This window comes from Saccopteryx bilineata, chromosome 5 (genome assembly GCF_036850765.1).
Source record: "Saccopteryx bilineata isolate mSacBil1 chromosome 5, mSacBil1_pri_phased_curated, whole genome shotgun sequence".
In the NCBI taxonomy this organism is placed as follows: Eukaryota; Metazoa; Chordata; class Mammalia; order Chiroptera; family Emballonuridae; genus Saccopteryx; species Saccopteryx bilineata.
Window position 1 is genome coordinate 244,293,836 of NC_089494.1, and position 20,895 is coordinate 244,314,730.

At 35.8% G+C, this 20,895-nt stretch overlaps 1 pseudogene; it reads left to right on the forward strand.

The window, feature by feature from the left end:
• The first annotated feature begins 8,948 nt into the window (after positions 1-8,948).
• LOC136338609 (small ribosomal subunit protein uS8-like) lies at positions 8,949-9,341 on the forward strand (annotated as a pseudogene).
• Positions 9,342-20,895: the final 11,554 nt, after the last annotated feature.

Here is a 20,895-nt window from a genome sequence, read left to right on the forward strand (position 1 = left end):
AGAACAGATACAAATGGATGCTTTTCTAAAGTGGTCCACAAAAGCAATTCTGCTCATACATATTCTGCTGTCTGTCTGCAGATCATTGGGGCCCAGTCACAGGATCTTATGGAAATTTATCCAGTACTAATTGAATTAATTTTATCCTTACAAAATCTAAAGGAAAAAAAAGAAAAGTCTCCACCAAATATTTTAGGTATTCTTTTTTAACTATTAAAAACTGAGACATCTCACTTTGCAGAATATAATTTGTTCTATGAGAAAATATGGTTTGAGGAACTCAACTGGGAAGGTACAAAGAGAGGATTTGGAAAACACACTATGCAAAACAAAATGGTTTAATTAGATCTTATTCTAATTTTGTGTAGCCAGAGACCCCTCCAAGTAAATCTAATTGCCTCAGTTTTGAAGAAGGGCATGTGTATTCTCGGGAATAATGTTATAAAACATAAAAATTCCCTAAAATCAGGTATGTTTTAGTTTGTTTCAACTCAAGGGGAGCTTCTAGAAAAATGCAGCAAGTGATTTTACCTGGCAAGTAGCTCAAGGAAGTAACCAAAAGACTTTAGGAGCACTTTTTCTTTCCGTTATTAATAAATACTAATTCTGCAACTAAGAGAAAATTAAAAACAAAACAATCTAACTCAGGAATTGGAACTAAATGCCTCAGTTTGCTTGCATAATATATAGGACTATTGAAATGGCAAAAGGTGAGGGAACTTGAAGATATGCAAATACAATTAATTTACAAATTTGTCCTGGTAAAATAATTCTTAAATCTATAATTCATGCCAATATCTAAAATCCAGGGTAAATTCTTACTCTTTGTAAAAGTTTACACAGTGAGCACTTATTGAATTGCCCTCTTAGGACAGGTTGCATATCAATTTTTAAGAAAACAATATATTTACCTCCATAAGATCAACAAGACAAATGGATGTTCACAGAGGAGTTATTCCAGGCTAGGTGCCCTCCTGAGACAGAAAATAAAAATACAATCACCTACCTATAAGAGACCAAATCAAATAAGACAGATACATGTATTTAATCATTTAAATGTAATAAAATAAGTATTATAACAAAATATGTAGATTATACTTTAGAAACTTGGAGCAAAGAAAAATTAATTCTTCACTACTAATTAAGGGTAGCTTCAGACAGATATCCCTTGAATTGGGCCATAAAAAAGATAATGTCTTTTAAAATTAATGTCATATAATATATATATAATGTTTATTTCAGGAGGATGTCCAGATATTACTTGGCCCTTACAAACCATATCTCTTTCCATTCCTAATATGCAAGGAAACTTTAATTATAAATATTTATCTATCTATATGTCTATTTATTGAAATACAATTAACATACACCATTGTGCGTAAGTACATATAAGGTATCCACAATTCTGATCTGTTATAGTTAAATATATACAATATAATTACCACTAGACAAGGTGACTTTAGCCATGTATCAGAAAGAAAATAACTCAAGAGTATAAAATCTGACTTAATTTATTTTTCACTTGGTTGATATGATCACATTTGATTTTACCTGAATGCATAGTCATTTAAAAATATGCTAATCTTTAAGATAAAATCCTACAAAGACAATGCAGTCACACAAAGAATGTGAAAAAATGCTCTCAGTCATAAAAACACTTTCCTAAAAGATTTTATTTACTTTTTAGAATGGGATGAGAAAGAAGGAGAAAGAGAAAGGTAGGAGGAGCAGGAAGCATCAAGTCCCATAAGTGCCTTGACCAGGCAAGCCCAGGGTTTCTAAACAGTGACCTCAGTATTCTAGGTCCAGGCTTGGGAACCCATGGCTCGCGAGCCAGATGTGGCTCTTTTGATGGCTGTGTCTGGCTTGCATACAAATCTTCAATAAAAAATACATATATATAACGTTAAAAATATAAAACATTCTCATGTATTACAATCCATTCATTTCCTACCACTCATGTTCATAGTTGCGGGTGGCTGGAGCCAATCACAGCTGTCCTCCAGGACAACACCAAATTTTTATTGGATAATGTGTAACGTACACGGATCATTGTATTGCTCTCATGGAATTACATTTTAAAATAAGTGGCGTTCATGGCTCTCTCAGCCAAAAAGTTTCCAGACCCCTGTTCTAGGTTAACACTTTATCCACTGCGCCACCACAGGTCAAGCAAAAACACTTTTGATTTTTAAGATGCATTTAGTAAAGTCTGTGAAAGAATGAAACAAAAAGTAGATTATTTAACTAGATAAATACAAAAAACATATGACAAGTATTTACATTAAAAAATAAATCTGGAGTCTAAACATATTTTTAAATTTATGTTTAAAGTTATTAAAGATTATGTTTTAACTTTATGTGTTAAGCATCTCAAATGAACCACATTATAAAAAATGAAGTAGACAACCTCAGATGGCTCATCCTGGTTCCCACTGACTAGAGTAAAAAAGATGCTTTTGTTCATTAAATGTGAGTAGTCTAGTTTGGAGGCTGAGCCAATGGAAATAAGAGAAAGCAGAAAGAAGACAAAGAGAAAGTGATAATTGAAGAGCAAAGGTGATAAAATGATAACAACTACAATTTAACAAGAACTCATTTGATGCCAGATGCCTCTTTATATTCTTTACAACTCTCTCAATAACCACAAATAGAGAGCGTCCATATTGTGGATAAAAAAGTGAGTTTTCCATCGGTTAACTAACTTGGCTCAGACCTTCTGCCAGTAAGTAGCAGAGCTGGGCTTCATAACCATGATTCTCCCCACCCATCCTACCCCATTTAGAAGACAGTGTCTGCTATAGCTGCAATACCATGTGGGGTGTAACTTCTATATAAGAAAACTGAGAATTATGAGCAGTGTCATAGCAAATTTTAGTTGGTTGACTGAAATGAAAAACATGTGGAAAACCTTGTGATTTGCATACATTAAAGGCATTCTGGAAAATGCAGGGTCTAGTGTCCAATCTTATGGTTAAAGATCTTTCCTTCTACTCTTATGCTCCAATTGTTTTGTTGATTGCATGCATAGTGACAAAAACAGAGGGTCAGATATATGGCAGTGGTATGATCCTTTGCTATTTCCCATTTTATCTCATATAAAACATGCACACACGCGCACACATACTTGCACTTTTTTTTTTTAATACTGAATTTAAAAAACAAGAGAGCCAAGTTGGCTTTCATTCCAGGCATCATCATTAATCTAGAAATGCTTTTCCTTTGTCATGTTGGAAAATTGCACCAGACGTAACAAGTTGTGTTTTATTTTTTTAATTTTTTTAATTTTTTAAAATTCTTTTATTTATTCATTTCAGAGAGATGGCAGGAGAGAGAGAGAGAAGGGGGAGGAGCAGGAAGCATCAACTCCCATATGTGTCTTGACTGGGCAAGCCCAGGGTTTCAAACCCGCAACCTCAGCATTTCCAGGTTAATGCTTTATCCACTGCACCACCACAGGCCAGGCACAAGTTGTGTTTTAATTTCATTAATTTCATACAGTTCATTAGATTCGAGAAGTTTAAGAGGAAATAATCTGTACACATATTATAGTCCTACCCAAAAGATCTCAACCTCTTGAGGATGAAAGTCTATTCATAAAAGTTTACTGTCCTTATACTTAATGAAGATCAAATCAAATCATTTTTACTATCTGAGGGGGAAAAATCACAGATGATATATTTGGATAACTAATTAAAACACATATATACCTTACCTAATTAAAACTAGACCCTTATTCAGAATAACAGGACACCTAAAGCATCTATTAATAAATAACTCAGATGAAATGCTTCTGGAAACCAGAAGAAGCTGAGTAACTGAGTTCTGTTTCTGCATTAACCATCAAGCCCCTTCACCCACTGCCTTTTCAAAGGAAAACCTTGTGTAAAACAAGCCCTGTCCTGATCAAGCTTTGAAAAAGATCTTCAATGGTGACATAGCAAGGTAAAACATCTAAAGCTAAGAGTTTGATTTTTTTTTTTTTTTTTACTTTTTCTGGCCTGAGTGTCATGACCAGAACCCAGAAAAGTATTAGTCATACTGGGATTAGAAGATGGAATTCTTTCTAAAGGACTTGAAAAAAATCTCATAAATGCAAAATGGACCCAAAGAACTTGCCTATTATCTTTCTGCTTAAATGTCTCTAATCAGAGGCAGAGTCTCTATCTTAGAAGACAGAAACTGGTTGTAAAAAACGTAAACAAATCTTGGATGAGGATCTGGGGCATGCTCTAAGATGCTTAACTAGTTGAATGAATGGGATAAGATATGAAATTTTGCCTGAAATATAGAACTCAAACTTGGTTTTAAAACTGGAATAAGAATTATCCTAGAGCCTAGGCCAAAACCCATTAATTTGTAAATTGTGGTATTCATTGTCTTTCCTACTCCCATGTTAACTCCCTTAGTTTTTGAGTATTAAGAGCTACAATTTCAAAGCAAATTAAAAAAAAAAGCAAGCATTGTGTTTCACTGAAATGATTTCATATGGCTCCCATGGAAATTATACATAGATGTTTATAGATGTTCTTGAGAAAAATGCTTTTTCTAAAAGATAAAAGAAGTTTAGAATGAAAAAATTAATTTGTGAATTTGTTGTTTTCTGAAACAGACTAAAATTTAAAAATATATTCACATTTAAAATTTAAAAGCCATTTTTTTGGAGGAAGATTACATTAGAGAATAGATTGTTTTAGAACATTTCCAATAATACTTTCTGTAAATTACTTAAAAGGCTTTCTTACTTCTTCCCTTCTTCTCTTTTGCCTTCCTTCCTTCCTTTCTTCCTTCCTTCTTTCCTTTCCTTCCTTCCTTCCTTCCTTCCTTCCTTCCTTCCTTCCTTCCTTCCTTCCTTCTTTCCTTCCCTTCCTTCCTTCCTTCTTTCCTTCCCTTCCTTCCTCCCTTCCTTCCTTCCTTCCTTCCTTCCTTCCTTCCTTCCTTCCTTCCTTCCTTCCTTCTTTCCTTCCCTTCCTTCCTTCCTTCCTTTCTTCCTTCCTTCCTTCCTTCCATCCATCCTCTTCTTCCCTTTTCTTCTTGTCATGTGGGCATTAACTATGTGCCATGAACTGGGTTAGTTTCTGGAGACACACCGCTGAACAATGCAGACATGTTGTTGTCTGTTTTTCAGGAATGTAGAATTCTAGTTGAGGAGTCTGTCCATTTTGTTGATTCTAATGGCCAATTGAACCCATCTTAGAGATGACAAAAAAATGAAAATCACACCTTTCCTCTTAAAGTTAGTGAAGATTTTAGTTAATAAATTAATATCATCCATGATCAACATCAACTCTTTATGAAATCAGTTCTACTTCACCTCGAAGATTGGCTATTCATCAGTAGTTAAATCCCAGTCTTCTTCCTAGGTTTTCTTTAAGATTCAGGAAAATATAAAATAAAAGTATAACAAGCTCTGAAAGAACATAACTGTTTATTAGTTTCTTCTTGCTTCAGATTTGTTTATGTTTAAATGAGGCCACAAAATAATCCCAAAATTGACCTTCTGAGACACAGCTCTAAGATTGAATACTCAAATGGATTGGTTTAGACATAATTTTTGCAAATCTTATATCTTGAATTTTTATGAATTTCAGCCTTAGAGTCTGAGCTATATCAATTATAAGCAAACAGACATAGAATTTATAGTCTACAAAAACTCAGTATTTTAAGTAGGCCAAGAACTGTGCTCATAGAATCTCCATATTATTAAACGCTCCTTGCAAAGAGGCAGTACCACAAGGCTGTGTACTCTCTTCATCTGGAACAACCTCTGAAGTCAGCTTCTCCATGACATCTGAGGTGCCACTAGGTTATTCAAGATAATGATGCCCCTGAAACTTTTTTTTTTCAGGAGGTATTCTTCCAGAGCTGTGGAAAGTCTATCTCCAGCTTCTGAGACAGGGTTTACAAATAGTCAACTATCTGTTTCTGAAGGGTGGAGTAAATGTGTCTTCACTTATCAATGAGGTTATAGAGCATAGCAGTGAAGGGGACAGACTCTAGAGAACAATGGCTTGCAATTGAATTTGTAATTCACTTTTTGGTGATCTTGGGCAACTTACTGAAACTTTGTGTTTCATTTTCTTTACCTGAAAAGAGAGATAATTATAATTTTCTCATAGTGCTATTTTGAAGGTTAAAAAGTTAATATTAGTGAAGCTTTTAAAATAGCACTAGAAATTTAGTGCCCTGGCTGGTTGGCTCAGTGGTAGAATGTCGGCCTGGCGTGCAAGAGTCCCAGGTTCGATTCCCGGCCAAGGCACACAGGAGAAGCGCCCATCTGCTTCTCCACCCCTCCCCCTCTCCTTCCTCTCTGTCTCTCTCTTCCCCTCCCGCAGCGAGGCTCCATTGGAGCAAAGATGGCCTGGGAGTTGAGGATGGCTCTGTGGCCTCTGCCTCAGGCGCTAGGATGGCTCTGGATGCAACAGAGCAACGCCCCAGATGGGCAGAGCATCGTCCCCTGGTGGGTGTGCTGGGTGGATCCCAGTCGGGCACATGAGGGAGTCTGTCTGACTGCCTCCCCATTTCCAGCTTTGGAAAAATGCAAAAAAATAAAAATAAATAAATATTTAAAAAAAATAGCACTAGAAATTTAGTAAGTCATATATATGTGTATGTGTGTGTGTCTATGCATCACTTAATTTGTTATGCTAATTTGAAAATTAACAGTCATTGAATTGAACAGAGATGCAGAAATCATCAAATAATCACATGTCCAGACTTCACTTTTTTTTTGGACATACCTGCCGAATAAATGTAAGTATCAAATAAAACAAGCTGAAGAAGAAAGTTAAGGTCAAATAACCAAGAACAACAGAGAAACCATATGTAGATTACAGTAAAATTTCATTTAAAACTCCACTTTGCACGTTATTTATTGTATTGACTATAAGAGTATTCACCATGCATTTCTCTCTGAAAAAAAAATTATCTTGAGGGTAATGATAACTTCTTTTTATTTTCTTCCTCCAAATGCAGATCAAAGGCATTGTTCCACCTCTTAGCTATCCTAATTAACTGTAAATGGAAAAAATCTTTAAAGGTACGATATCCTTGGCTGACCAGGTAGTGACGCAGTGGATAGAGCATCGGTTTGGGATGCAGAGGAACCAGGTTCAAAACCTCCACGTCATTGGCTTGAGTGGGGGCTCATCCGTCTTGAAAGTGGGCTCACCAACTTGAGCATGAAGTCGCTGGCTTGAGCGTGGGATCGTAGACATGACCCCATGGTTGCTGGCTTGAGTCCAAAGGTCACTGGCTTAAAGCCCAAGGGCACTGGCCTGAGCAAGAGGTCACTTGCTCTGCTGGAGCCCCCTGGTCAAAGTACATATGAGAAAGCAATCAATGAATAACTATTGTGCCACGATGAAGAATTGATGCTTCTCCTCTCTCTCCTTTTCTGTCTGTCCCTATCTATCCCTCTCCCTGTCTCTCTCACAAAAAATAAAATAAAATAAAAATATGATATTCTTACTGACCACTCTTGTGACATAAGCACAGATAAACAAAATTTACATAAAATTTCAAAAAGGAATTTGCTGGTCATTTTTTGTATAGAAAAAGAGCCAATTCTGTTTCTGCTGCATCTAAAAGATGTAAGTGAAATTATCTCTAAACCTAAATTCACTAAATATATAAGAGCAGATACGAAAAGAATAGAGCTATGTTATTTCTTTACATGTTTGTAAACAATGTTGGCTTTTCTTTTCCCTTCAATAACTTGCTAAGATTTCATATTATTTTCAGAGATTAGCATGGTTTTCTAGAATCTATTTATAGATTTTATTTTAAGACAGTTACATTTATATTGTCTTTTCTTAAAAATACAGTAAGTAGCTAAGATAATCAACAATGCACAAAATATTCTTCTGACTTTAAATCTTATTGTTAATTTCTAAACAATTTTGGCTCCTGTTCTTTGATTTACTTGTATTTACCACACATGGATTCCTATTATGACTTAAAAACTCTCAGTGACTTCATCAAATAAGGAAAGACTGCAAAATAAAAAGAAAAGTACCTTTTCTTCTCATTATAACTTCTTGGAGGTCCCAATGACTCAAAGCAGTCAAGTTTTAAAAAAAATGGCTCTTTAAACCAGTGAATGTTTCTGAATGTTCTTGATCTATTGTGTTAAATAAGTGTATTTAAATTGTTGGGCCTAAAACTCTCTATGGCATTTTAATCTAGGGGGAAGAAGTAAAAATATCAGGAAAATGTTATCTATGCAAAATTAAGGCCAATACAGATACATTTTTAAATTTATGAATCATTTGTAGCAATTGATTCATTTTAACCTCAATGGCAGTATGTCATTTTCTGTTAAAATAAAAGACTTCTTCAAAGTTATTTGTAGTCAAGCACAATATGAATCATTCTAGAGTCTAAATTTTCATGCAAATTCACAGTTACTCAAATATTTTGCTTCTTTCAATTACTATAGTGACTAGGACATTCAAGACTAAGTTAAAAGCACCTACTGCTGAAAAGTGATAGTGTTTCCTTTTAACCTGTCTCCCCGAGGAAAACAGAAAGGAATAAAGAAAGCAAGAAGAGAGAGAGAGAACAAGGAAAAAAAAAAGGAAGGAAGAGCGAGAGGAATGGAGGGAAGGTAAGAAAAAAGGAAGACAGGGAAGAGAAAAGTAGGGCTCACAGTGAGTGGGAAACACAAAGAAAAGAGATTCCTTTATAACAGTTTCTTTAATGTACATTTATACAGTTGATTCTGGTTCAAAACATGAACAATCTCTGCATTTTTCTTGGTCTCATTTGGCACTTTGAATTAAAAAGGAAGATATTTTTATGCTTATGCACAAAGATTCTACATTAATATATACTATGTAAAATACCACAAAGCATGTATTCCTCAGCACTCAACACTCTGTCCTGGAATTTGGCCCGATCAAAGAACATATCTACCACTCTTTCCACTCTCTTTTCATGTTGCCATAATGATCTGCATGAATGTCTTGGCTGATACACTCAAGAGTATCAACAGTGGCAAAAAGTGAGACAAATGCTAGGTTCTTACTAGGTCGTGCTCCAAAGTCATCATTTGATTTCTAACAGTGATGAGAAAGCATGATCACCATAGTGAATTTAAGATAATTGGTGACTACAGAGCTGGAAAAATTGTTGTGAACCTCACATGCAGGTAAAACAGGTGTGGAGTGACCAACCCCAGATTGGATGTGCAGCTCAAGGATCTGGAAAAATGGCAGAACAACCTGCTTCTGTCCCTTCAGCTCGGCTTCCCTGCACTGACAGCTTCAGTGGGCACCATGGACCGTGAAGAAGCAGGACAAAAATGCACAGGAGGGGAAATCCTGAGATTCCTTTTCTAGAGATGCAATACATATATGCAAATAAAATGCCTTAATGGAAATAAAAAAGAACATACATACCTCTACAGTGGTGATTTTCAATTAAGAACAGTTTTGGCACCTGTTACTTTGGAGGGAGAGGGGCATCTATCAAAGTCCGGAGACACTTTTTATTGTGAAGACTGAAAAGGAGGTGCTACTGGCATCCCCTAGTGGGTAAAAGCCAGGGATGTTTTTAAGCACCCTACAATGCCTTGGGAAGCTTCTCACAACACGGATTTGCCTGGGACAAAATGTTAATACTGTCACTGTTGAGCAATCCTGCTCTAGAAGGAAACTATTATCTTGTTCTCACAGTTTGTGCCAAGTTAATAAAGAAAAAATTCTCTGTACAAGCACAATTACTGAAGGAGATCTGCAAGTCCACCCTGGAAAATGATGGGGGTGGGAAGCGATTAAATACATTGAGGTATGGACCCTGAAGTCACTCTGATACAGTTTGGGACTCGCAGATCTTTCTGTTAATAGATAATCCATTTCACTCAATTGAGACTCAATCTCTCCATCTAAAAATGGGGATAATAGGAACTAATTTATATATTTATTTAGACATAATGATGGGATGGTATGAAATTTAACCTGGAATGTACATAGTTGGTGCATAACCGGGGTTTTGATTATTGTTGTTACCATTCTGAAAGCAGAAGATTAAATTCATGTTAAGGGATTTTTAGGCCTTCCACCAATTTCTCTCCTGTCTCCACATGTTAATTAAACTTCACATTAGCTGATGAAATGGGATTCTAAGTAAACCTGATTTTCATCCTCAGCACGGGACTCGCCATCAACCCCACTCCTTTTAGCTCTTCACGCGCTAACAGACTGCCAGTGCACTATCTCACCAAGGCGTGTTCGCCTGTATTACAAACTTCTTAGTCATTCCTAAGTTTAAAAAATGTTTCACAGCTCAGTATGTTTCACAGCTTAGCATGCAGGTGGCTTTTTTGTTTGCAGCTTAACAATTATGAATGTGATCATGAATATAGAAATCAAGATGCTGCATTAAAGAAACAGTAAGGAGAGCAGGAGGAGGATATAAGTATTTGTATCATAGTCATTAATTATTATATACAAAACAGAACATGTTAATTTGTAATGATCCTAAAGAAGTTGAAAACAAAGAGTATTCTGGTATATATTAATTTACATTAATCTCAAAGCAACACTAGGAATGCGTGTCATTTCTTACATAGTACATTTCCTAAACACACACTGAAAGTTATGCCAAATTAGATCATAGTGAAGCTAATCTCAAAGAAATGTATGATGAACCTTTTTTTTTTGGCTTTTTGCATTACTCTGAATCTAATACCTTTCATGAACAATGAATAAAGACACCTGTTACTCACCAATCAGTCATTCAAAATTAGAGCATTAGTGAATACTGAGACTATTGAAATACACTGAATGATTTAGCAGAAAACGTGCCCAATCGCTTCCAAGATTATTATTGCATAACTACATGCAATGTCACACATGAAATCCTTATTATTGGAATGTAACTTTCTGTAAGAAAAAGATACCTCAAGAGCAAAGGCAAGATATTATGGTAAATATTTTACCAATTTTAGGAGTCCTGTTTGGCACTATTCTCTCACTAACTTCTGTGAAATGAGATCTGGAAAAGATGCTGAGAAGTTTGTATCTCTATCTCTATCTCCAGTCCTTTCTCTGGCTCTGGTTCTGCCTTTGGCTCTACAGAAAGATCTAAGGGATGGGAATGTAAATAAATGCAAGAGGCAAATATTTCATTAGGAAAGTGAAAAAAATTCCCAGTGGACAAATTAATAATCACCTGTGGGTTTTTCTGATTTTAAAAACATACATACATACATATACAGCTAGTGCTCGACTTATGACCACGATTGGTTCCGACAGACCACTCATAACACGATTTGGTCATAAGTTGAGTAGGCTGTATGTACAGTACTGTGAAATGATGTTATAAAAATCTTTTTTTTTTTTTTTTTTTTTTTGTTTTTTTGTTTTTTTGTTTTTTTAATAAATTTTTATTAATGGTAATGGGATGACATTAATAAATCAGGGTACATATATTCAAAGAAAACATGTCTAGGTTATTTTGTCATCAAATTATGTTGCAAACCCCTCGCCCAAAGTCAGATTGTCCTCCGTCACCCTCTATCTAGTTCTCTGTGCCCCTCCCCCTCCCCCTAACTCTCTCCCTCCCTCCCTCCCATGTCCTCCCTCCCCCCCCACCCTTGGTAACCACCACACTCTTGTCCATGTCTCTTAGTCTCATTTTTATGTTCCACCAATGTATGGAATCATGTAGTTCTTGTTTTTTTCTGATTTACTTATTTCACTCCTTATAATGTTATCAAGATCCCACCATTTTGCTGTAAATAATCTGATGTCATCATTTCTTATGGCTGAGTAGTATTCCATAGTGTATATGTGCCACATCTTCTTTATCCAGTCTTCTATTGAAGGGCTTTTTGGTTGTTTCCATGTCTTGGCCACTGTGAACAGTGCTGCAATGAACATGGGGCTACATGTGTCTTCACGTATCAATGTTTCTGAGGTTTTGGGGTATATACCCAGTAGAGGGATTGCTGGGTCATAAGGTAGTTCTATTTGCAGTTTTTTGAGGAACCACCATACTTTCCTCCATAATGGTTGTACTACTTTACAGTCCCACCAACAGTGAATGAGGGTTCCTTTTTCTCCACAGCCTCTCCAACATTTGCTATTACCCGTCTTGTTGATAATAGCTAATCTAACAGGGGTGAGGTGGTATCTCATTGTAGTTTTGATTTGCATTTCTCTAATAACTAATGAAGCTGAGCATCTTTTCATATATCTGTTGGCCATTTGTATCTCTTCCTGGGAGAAGTGTCTGTTCATGTCCTCTTCCCATTTTTTTATTGGATTGTTTGTTTGTTTGTTGTTGAGTTTTATGAGTTCTTCGTAAATTTTGGATATTAGGCCCTTATCTGAGCTGTCGTTTGAAAATATCAGTTCCCATATAGTTGGCTGTCTGTTTATTTTGATATCAGTTTCTCTTGCTGAGCAAAAACTTTTAATTCTGATGTAGTCCCATTCATTTATCTTTGCCTTCACTTCTCTTGCCATTGGAGTCAAGTTCATAAAATGTTCTTTAAAACCCAGGTCCATGATTTTAGTACCTATGTCTTCTTCTATGTACTTTATTGTTTCAGGTCTTATATTTAGGTCTTTGATCCATTTTGAATTAATTTTAGTACACGGGGACAGGCTGTAGTCGAGTTTCATTCTTTTGCATGTGGCTTTCCAGTTTTCCCAACACCATTTGTTGAAGAGGCTTTCTTTTCTCCATTGTGTGTTGTTGGCCCCTTTATCAAAGATTATTTGACCATATATATGTGGTTTTATTTCTGGGCTTTCTATTCTGTTCCATTGGTCTGAGTGTCTATTTTTCTGCCAATACCATGCTGTTTTGATTATCGTGGCCCTATAATATAGTTTAAAGTCAGGTATTGTAATGCCCCCAGCTTCATTCTTTTTCCTTAGGATTGTTTTGGCTATTCGGGGTTTTTTATAGTTCCATATAAATCTGATGATTTTTTGTTCCATTTCTTTAAAAAATCTCATAGGGATTTTGATGGGAATTGCATTAAATTTGTATATTGCTTTGGGTAATATGGCCATTTTGATTATATTTATTCTTCCTATCCAAGAACAAGGAATATTTTTCCATCTCATTGTATCTTTTTCGATTTCCCTTAACAATGCTTTGTAATTTTCATTATATAGGTCCTTTACGTTCTTTGTTATGTTTATTCCTAGGTATTTTATTTTTTTTGTTGCAATCGTGAAGGGGATTATTTTTTTGAGTTCGTTTTCTAATATTTCATTGTTGGCATATAGAAAGGCTATGGACTTTTGTATGTTAATTTTGTATCCTGCGACCTTACTGTATTGGTTTATTGTTTCTAATAATCTTTTTGTGGAGTCCTTCGGGTTTTCAATGTATAGGATCATATCATCAGCAAAAAGTGATAGCTTTACTTCTTCTTTTCCGATATGGATGCCTTTTATTTCTTTGTCTTGTCTGATTGCTCTGGCCAGAACTTCTAGCACCACGTTGAATAAGAGTGGAGAGAGTGGACAACCCTGTCTTGTTCCTGATTTAAGGTAGAAAGTCCTCAGTTTTATGCCGTTTAATAGGATGTTGGCTGATGGTTTATCATATATGGCCTTTATCATGTTGAGATATTTTCCTTCTATACCCATTTTGTTGAGAGTCTTAAACATAAAATTGTGTTGTATTTTATCAAAAGCCTTTTCTGCATCTATTGATAAGATCATGTGGTTTTTGTTCTTTGTTTTGTTGATATGGTGTATTACGTTAACCGTTTTGCGTATGTTGAACCATCCTTGAGATTCTGGGATGAATCCCACTTGATCATGATGTATTATTTTTTTAATATGTTGTTGTATTCGGTTTGCCAGTATTTTGTTTAGTATTTTAGCATCTGTATTCATTAGAGATATTGGTCTGTAGTTTTCTTTCTTTGTGCCATCCTTGCCAGGTTTTGGTATGAGGGTTATGTTGGCCTCATAAAATGTGTTTGGAAGTATTGCTTCTTCTTCAATTTTTTGGAAGACTTTGAGTAGAATAGGAACCAAGTCTTCTTTGAATGTTTGATAGAATTCACTAGTATAACTGTCTGGGCCTGGACTTTTATTTTTGGGGAGATTTTTAATAGTTTTTTCTATTTCCTCCCTGCTGATTGGTCTGTTTAGGCTTTCTGCTTCTTCATGACTCAGTCTAGGAAGGTTGTATTGTTCTAGGAATTTATCCATTTCTTCTAGATTGTTGTATTTGGTGGCATATAATTTTTCATAGTATTCTACAATAATTCTTTGTATTTCTATGATGTCTGTGGTGATCTCTCCTCTTTCATTTTGGATTTTATTTATTTGAGTCCTGTGTCTTTTTTCCTTGGTGAGTCTTGCCAAGGGTTTGTCAATTTTGTTGATCTTTTCAAAGAACCAGCTCCTTGTTTTATTGATTTTTTCTATAGTTTTTCTGTTCTCTATTTCATTTATTTCTGCTCTGATTTTTATTATCTCCTTTCTTCGGCTGGTTTTGGGTTGTCTTTGTCCTTCTTTTTCTAGTTCCTTAAGGTGTGAAGTTAAGTGGTTTACTTCGGCTCTCTCTTGTTTGTTCATATAGGCCTGAAGTGATATGAACTTTCCTCTTATTACTGCTTTTGCTGCATCCCAGAGATTCTGATATGTCGTATTTTCATTTTCATTTGTCTGTATATATCTTTTGATTTCTGCGCTTATTTCTTCTTTGACCCATTCATTTTTTAGAAGTATGTTGTTTAGTTTCCACATTTTTGTGGGTTTTTCCCCCTCTTTTTTGCAGTTGAATTCTAGTTTCAAGGCTTTATGATCAGAAAATATGCTTGGTACAATTTCAATTTTTCTAAATTTGCTGATATTGTCTTTGTGGCCCAACATATGGTCAATTCTTGAGAATGTTCCATGTACACTAGAGAAAAATGTATACTCTGTCGCTTTGGGATGAAGTGTCCTGTAGATGTCTATCATATCCAGGTGTTCTAGTATTTCGTTTAAGGCCACTATATCTTTATTGATTCTCTGTTTGGATGACCGATCTAGAGCCGTCAGCGGTGTATTGAGGTCTCCAAGTATGATTGTATTTTTGTTAGTTTTTGTTTTAAGGTCAATAAGTAGCTGTCTTATATATTTTGGTGCTCCTTGGTTTGGTACATATATATTAAGGATTGTTATGTCTTCTTGATTCAACTTCCCCTTAATCATTATGAAATGACCATTTTTGTCTCTGAGTACTTTTTCTGTCTTGTAGTCAGCATTATTAGATATGAGTATTGCTATGCCTGCTTTTTTTTGGGTGTTGTTTGCTTGGAGTATTGTTTTCCAGCCTTTCACTTTGAATTTGTTTTTATCCTTGTTGCTTAGATGTGTTTCTTGTAGGCAGCATATAGTTGGATTTTCTTTTTTAATCCATTCTGCCACTCTGTGTCTTTTTATTGGTAAGTTTAATCCATTTACATTTAGTGTAATTATTGACACTTGTGGGTTCCCTACTGCCATTTTATAAATTGCTTTCTGTTAGTTTTGTATCTAGTTTGATTCTTCTCTTTTGTTTTTCTATCATTTGTTTTTGTTTGTTTGTGTTCCATACTTCTTTCCTCTGTTGCTACCTTTTTTAAGTCAAGTGTTTTTGTGGTGGTTTTTTTAAGGGTGGTTACCATTAAGTAATGAAAAGGGTACCTACCATATTCATTGTAGTACCCTATCTTATAAGTATTTCTGCACTTCATCATGCTTTGCTACTGTTAATCTCCATCCTCTCCCCCCTTTTTTTCCTTTGTTGTCACAGTTTAAGTTTGGTTTTATTGTGTTCTTGGTGGAGCTGTTACTTGTGGTTTTGTTTTCTTTTGTTCTTTGAATCTGGTTGGAAAACCCCCTTTAGTATTTCCTGGAGTGGGGGCTTTCTGCTGATAAATTCTCTCATCTTTTCTGTATTTGTGAATGTTTTTATATCTCCTTCATACTTGAAGGATAGCTTTGATGGGTATAGTATTCTTGGCTGAAAGTTCCTCTCTTTCAGGGCTTTAAATATTGGGGTCCACTTTCTTCTAGCTTGTAGAGTTTCTGCTGAGAAATCTGATGATAATCTAATAGGCCTTCCTTTATATGTTGTACTCTTCTTTTCCCTGGCTGCCTTGAGAATTTTTTCTTTGTCATTGGTTTGTGTCATCTTTATTATGATGTGCCGTGGAGTGGGTTTGTTGGGGTTAAGAAAACTTGGTGTTCTGTTTGCTTCTTGAATTTGAGGCTTTAGTTCCTTCCACAGGCTTGGGAAGTTCTCGTCTATTATTTGTTTGAGTATATTCTCCATTCCATTTTCTTTCTCTTCTCCCTCTGATATACCTATTATTCTTATGTTATTCTTTCTGATGGAGTCAGACAATTCCTGTAGGGCTTTCTCATTTTTTATTATTCTTGAGTCTCTTTCTTCTTCTCTCTGTTGTGCCTCAAGTTGTTTGTCTTCTATTTCACTAATCCTATCTTCAATCTGGGCTGTTCTGTTAGCTAAGCTTGTTACCTCATTTTTCAGCTCGTGAATTGAGTTTTTCATTTCTGTTTGATTTGTTTTTATAGTTTCAATTTCCTTGGTAATATATTCTTTGTGTTCATTGAGTGGTTTTCTGATCTCCCTATATTGCCTTTCTGTGTTTTCTTGTATATCTCTGAGTATTTTTAAGATTTCTATTTTAAATTCTCTGTCATTTAGCTCCAAGGCTTCCAATATGTTAAGTCTTTTCTCCATAGATTTTTCCACATCTATTTGTGTTACCTCTCTTTCTTTTGTATCCATAATATTCGATTTCCTCTTTCTTATCGGCATCTGAGGGTGGTCTTATTGATAGCACACAGGCGGACTTCCTTGCGGTTTGAAAGAACGTCCCTGTGGTAGATTCCTCCACACCCTCGTCTCTCAGATTCAAGTGATAACAGTCCTTTCGCTATCAGTTTGTGTGGAACTCCGGAATGCTCCGAGGATAAATTTTTCTGTTTCTAGTTGATAAATTTGTTGTGATTTAGGGGAGCACTGTCGGACGCGCTGCTCACGGCGCCATTTCCGTGATGTCACTCCTATAAAAATCTTTAAGTCATATTTTATCATAATTTTCTTTCATTATTGTATATATCATAATTTTATTTGTTCATTTTATACCATTTGTATCAACTCTACACCATTTTGTTTCTTATTTATACATTCATCAGGTTTAAGTAAAACACTGCATTACCAGTACAACTGGTTTAATATTTGCAAAACATACAAAATTACAAAATATGGGTGCATACAAAAATACAAAATACAGGTGTAAAAAATACCATCGGAAACATTTTCCCAATTGCAAAACATATCAAAATATTATATATAAACATGTACGAAACATTTTATTGGCCGCTGGTGCCTGGCTGCATATCGTTGATGTCGTCATCTGAGGCAGCAGTTGGGGTTACCAGAGTTGGTTTTTTCATAAACATGGTGAGCTTTGTCTGAATTGTATGTTTCTTTTTTTCTTCATAAATTTCACGACACAGACAAAACACATTGTGTGCCATCAGTTCAATTCTTGCAAATCGTTTGATGTTTGGGTTCATTGCTTTGAAATGTATAAGAAATTTATTCAGTAAAGATAAATCTTCTGATAATCCCTTAGTGGTGAACTTTCTTTCTCTGCTTCTCTTCTTTCTTCTTCCACCACTCTTTTCTTCTTCCAGTTTGATTAGATCTTCATTTGTAAGTTCTCCGGATTCTTTGTCTAGCAACTTTTTGACATCTTCCATTTCACACTCCAAAGAAGGTCTTTAGGGGTTTGATGAAAAATATCGAAGACACAAAACACAAATTGCTGTACTGAGTCTGGAATAACAGTTGAAATGGTGAAAAGGTGCATGTGGAGATGGTAGTGCTGCCGGAAGCTGGTCCGCACTGTCATTTGCCCAGCTGGGCAATGTTTGCACTGCCAGATGTGGAACAGTCGTGGGTAGTGATTGTGGTAGTAAAGTCAAATGCTCATAAGTTGCATAGGTCGTAAGGCAATCAATACCTGTATACACAAATACATCCTCCAGGTTTAACAAAAAAAAAATGGACATATATCTGTTTCTCATCCGTAAATCAATCAATCTTCTGTTGTGAGGAAGAGTAGAATGTACGGCAAGAAGCTAAGAGCAATTTATAAAATTCAATCATTAGGAATTGAGAAATAAAGAAATCAAAGTTTCAAGGAAAAAAGAAATGATTCAACCTGGAATAATCAGAAAAAGTGGTAAGAAATTTAGATTGCTTTCTCAGTGGTAGTCAACCTGGTCCCTACTGCCCACTAGTGGGCATTCCAGCTTTCATGGTGGGCAGTAGCAGAGAAACCAAAGTATAAATAAAAAGATAGATTTAACTATAGTAAGTTGTTTTATAAAGATTTATTCTGCCAAACTTAGCAAAAATCCAACATAAAGTACATGGTAAGTAATTATTATTATATGTTTTAACTTGCTGTAACTCGGCTTTATAAATTTTATAAAGTAAAGTTACTTCCCTACTTTATAAATCACCATTACTGTGGAACTGATGCGCAGTTAGAAAATTTTACTACTAACAGAGATACAAAAGTGGGTGGTAGGTATAAAAAGGTTGACTACCCTTGCTCTAGACCAGGGGTCCCAAAACTACGGCCCACAGGCCACATGCGGCCCCCTGAGGCCATTTATCCAGCCCCCACCGTACTTCCGGAAGGGGCACCTCTTTCATTGGTGGTCAGTGAGAGGAGCGTAGTTCCCATTGAAATACTGGTCAGTTTGTTGGTTTAAATTTACTTGTTCTTTATTTTAAATGTTATATTTGTTCCCGTTTTGTTTTTTTACTTTAAAATAAGATATGTGCAGTGTGCATAGGGATTTGTTCATAGTTTTTTTTATAGTCTGGCCCTCCAATGGCCCCCTGTGTAAAAACTTTGGGGACCCCTGCAGTCTAGACCTTGTACCATAGGCAGGATTTGGGACAGGGCTTGAGGGAAAACATTTTGGGATGAGGTCAAAATGATGTGGAGACTGATACATACAAGGCAAGTTTCCGAAACAGTGAATACACCTAACTAGGACACAGAGTGACCATGAAGAGACTGGGGGAGAAACAACTGGAATGGTAGGGAGATGATACAGTATGAATAGAACTCTGAGAATACGTATTTGTTTTATTCAATCACTATCATTTAACATATTAGGGGTCTGACCTGTGGTGATGCAGTGAATAAAGCATCAACCTAGAATGCTGAGGTTGTTGGTTTGAAACCCTGGGCTTACTTAGTGAAAGCACATATAAAAATAAACTACTATGAGTTGATATTTTCTGTTCCTTTCCCTCCCCTTTTCTGTCTATGTTCTCTCCTAATATCAATAAATAAAAAAATTTTTTAAAGCACATAGTGGGGATATCAGGATTAAAACATTTAATAAAAGGCAGGTAATAGATAAACTCAAAGTTCTTTGGAAACAGCTCAGGGGCTCTAGGTTGTTGTCACAGTAAAATAATTTTCAAGGTTCCACAGTCAAAATCAATAAGATCAAAGCATTCTCTGTTGTTGGGTCCTCCCTCCAAATTGAAGAGATAGTCAGATTGGCCCTATTTGAGACACCAACCCATGGTGTCTACATACTGTCATGGGAAAATGGAGACCCTTAAGTGCAGACAACTGTCAAAGGAAAACTGGAGTGATTTTTACCAAAAGAAGGTCGAAGAAATGCTTGGTTGGTGAAAATAGCAGATGTCCACCATTAATGATGTATCATGCAATATGGTAGAAAGATTAAATAAGAAATAGTGTGGGTGTATAAAAAACAAACTAAGATTAAGGGTCTACCAGGCAGTGGTGCAGTGGACAGAGCATCGGACAAGGACATAGAGAACTCAGGTTCGAAACCCTGAGGTCACCACCTCGAGAGTGGACTCATCTGGTTGAACAGGGCTCACCAACTTGAGCGCAAGGTCACTAGTTTGAGCAAGCAGTCACTCGGTCTGCTGTGGCCTCCCACCCCTGTCAAGGCACATATGAGAAGGTAATCAATGAACAACTAAGGTGCTGCAACAAAGAGTTGTTGCTTCTCATCTCTCTCCCTTCCTGTCTGTCTGTCCCTATCTGTCCCTCTCTCTGTCTCTGAGAAAATAATAGTTCTTTAAGACAATCTGTGGGGAAAAAAAAGAAAAGAAAAGAAAAGAAAAGAAAAGAAAAAAAGAAAAGAAAAGAATAGAAAAGAAGAGAAAAGAAAAGAAAAGAAAGAAAGAAAGAAAGAAAGAAAGAAAGAAAGAAAGAAAGAAAGAAAGAAAGAAAGAAAGAAAGAAAGAAAGAAAGAAAGAAAAGAAAAGTAAGGCACTGTGCTGGCTGAAAAACTTGGTTAGTTACAGCATCTGTGATATGCAAAGATTGTGGGTCCGATCCCCCGTCAGGGCACATACAGAAACAGATTGATGTTTCTCTTTCTCTCTCTTTCTTCCCCTTCTTTTTTTGCTAAATTCAATAACAAAAATTAAGAAGAAAAAACAAGTAAGGCACTTGCAATGTTGTTGTATTAGGGGATTCTGAGTTAGGGACTCACATGCCTCCTCTGCATTATGCTCTGGGAATACTCAATATTTACAGATACAACCCCTGATTTCTGTGTTCCTTACCTTTAACCTTTAGCCTTGTTGCTCCTGTACGTACTTGGAATGTTTATGTTTATTTTCCTCTCATTGTCTAACCGCTCTTAATATTTCATGTTGACCTTTAATAAGAATTCTTTATCAGCCTTAGCTGCCTAAATCAAACTGTTTTTTTTTTTATGTCTAAAACACCATATACATATATTTCTATACTGTGGTATTTATAGTTGCATTTAGTAGTACCAGTGTTCCAATGTACATGCTTCTTGAATTCATGAATGTCTTATTCAATTTTTCATCTTC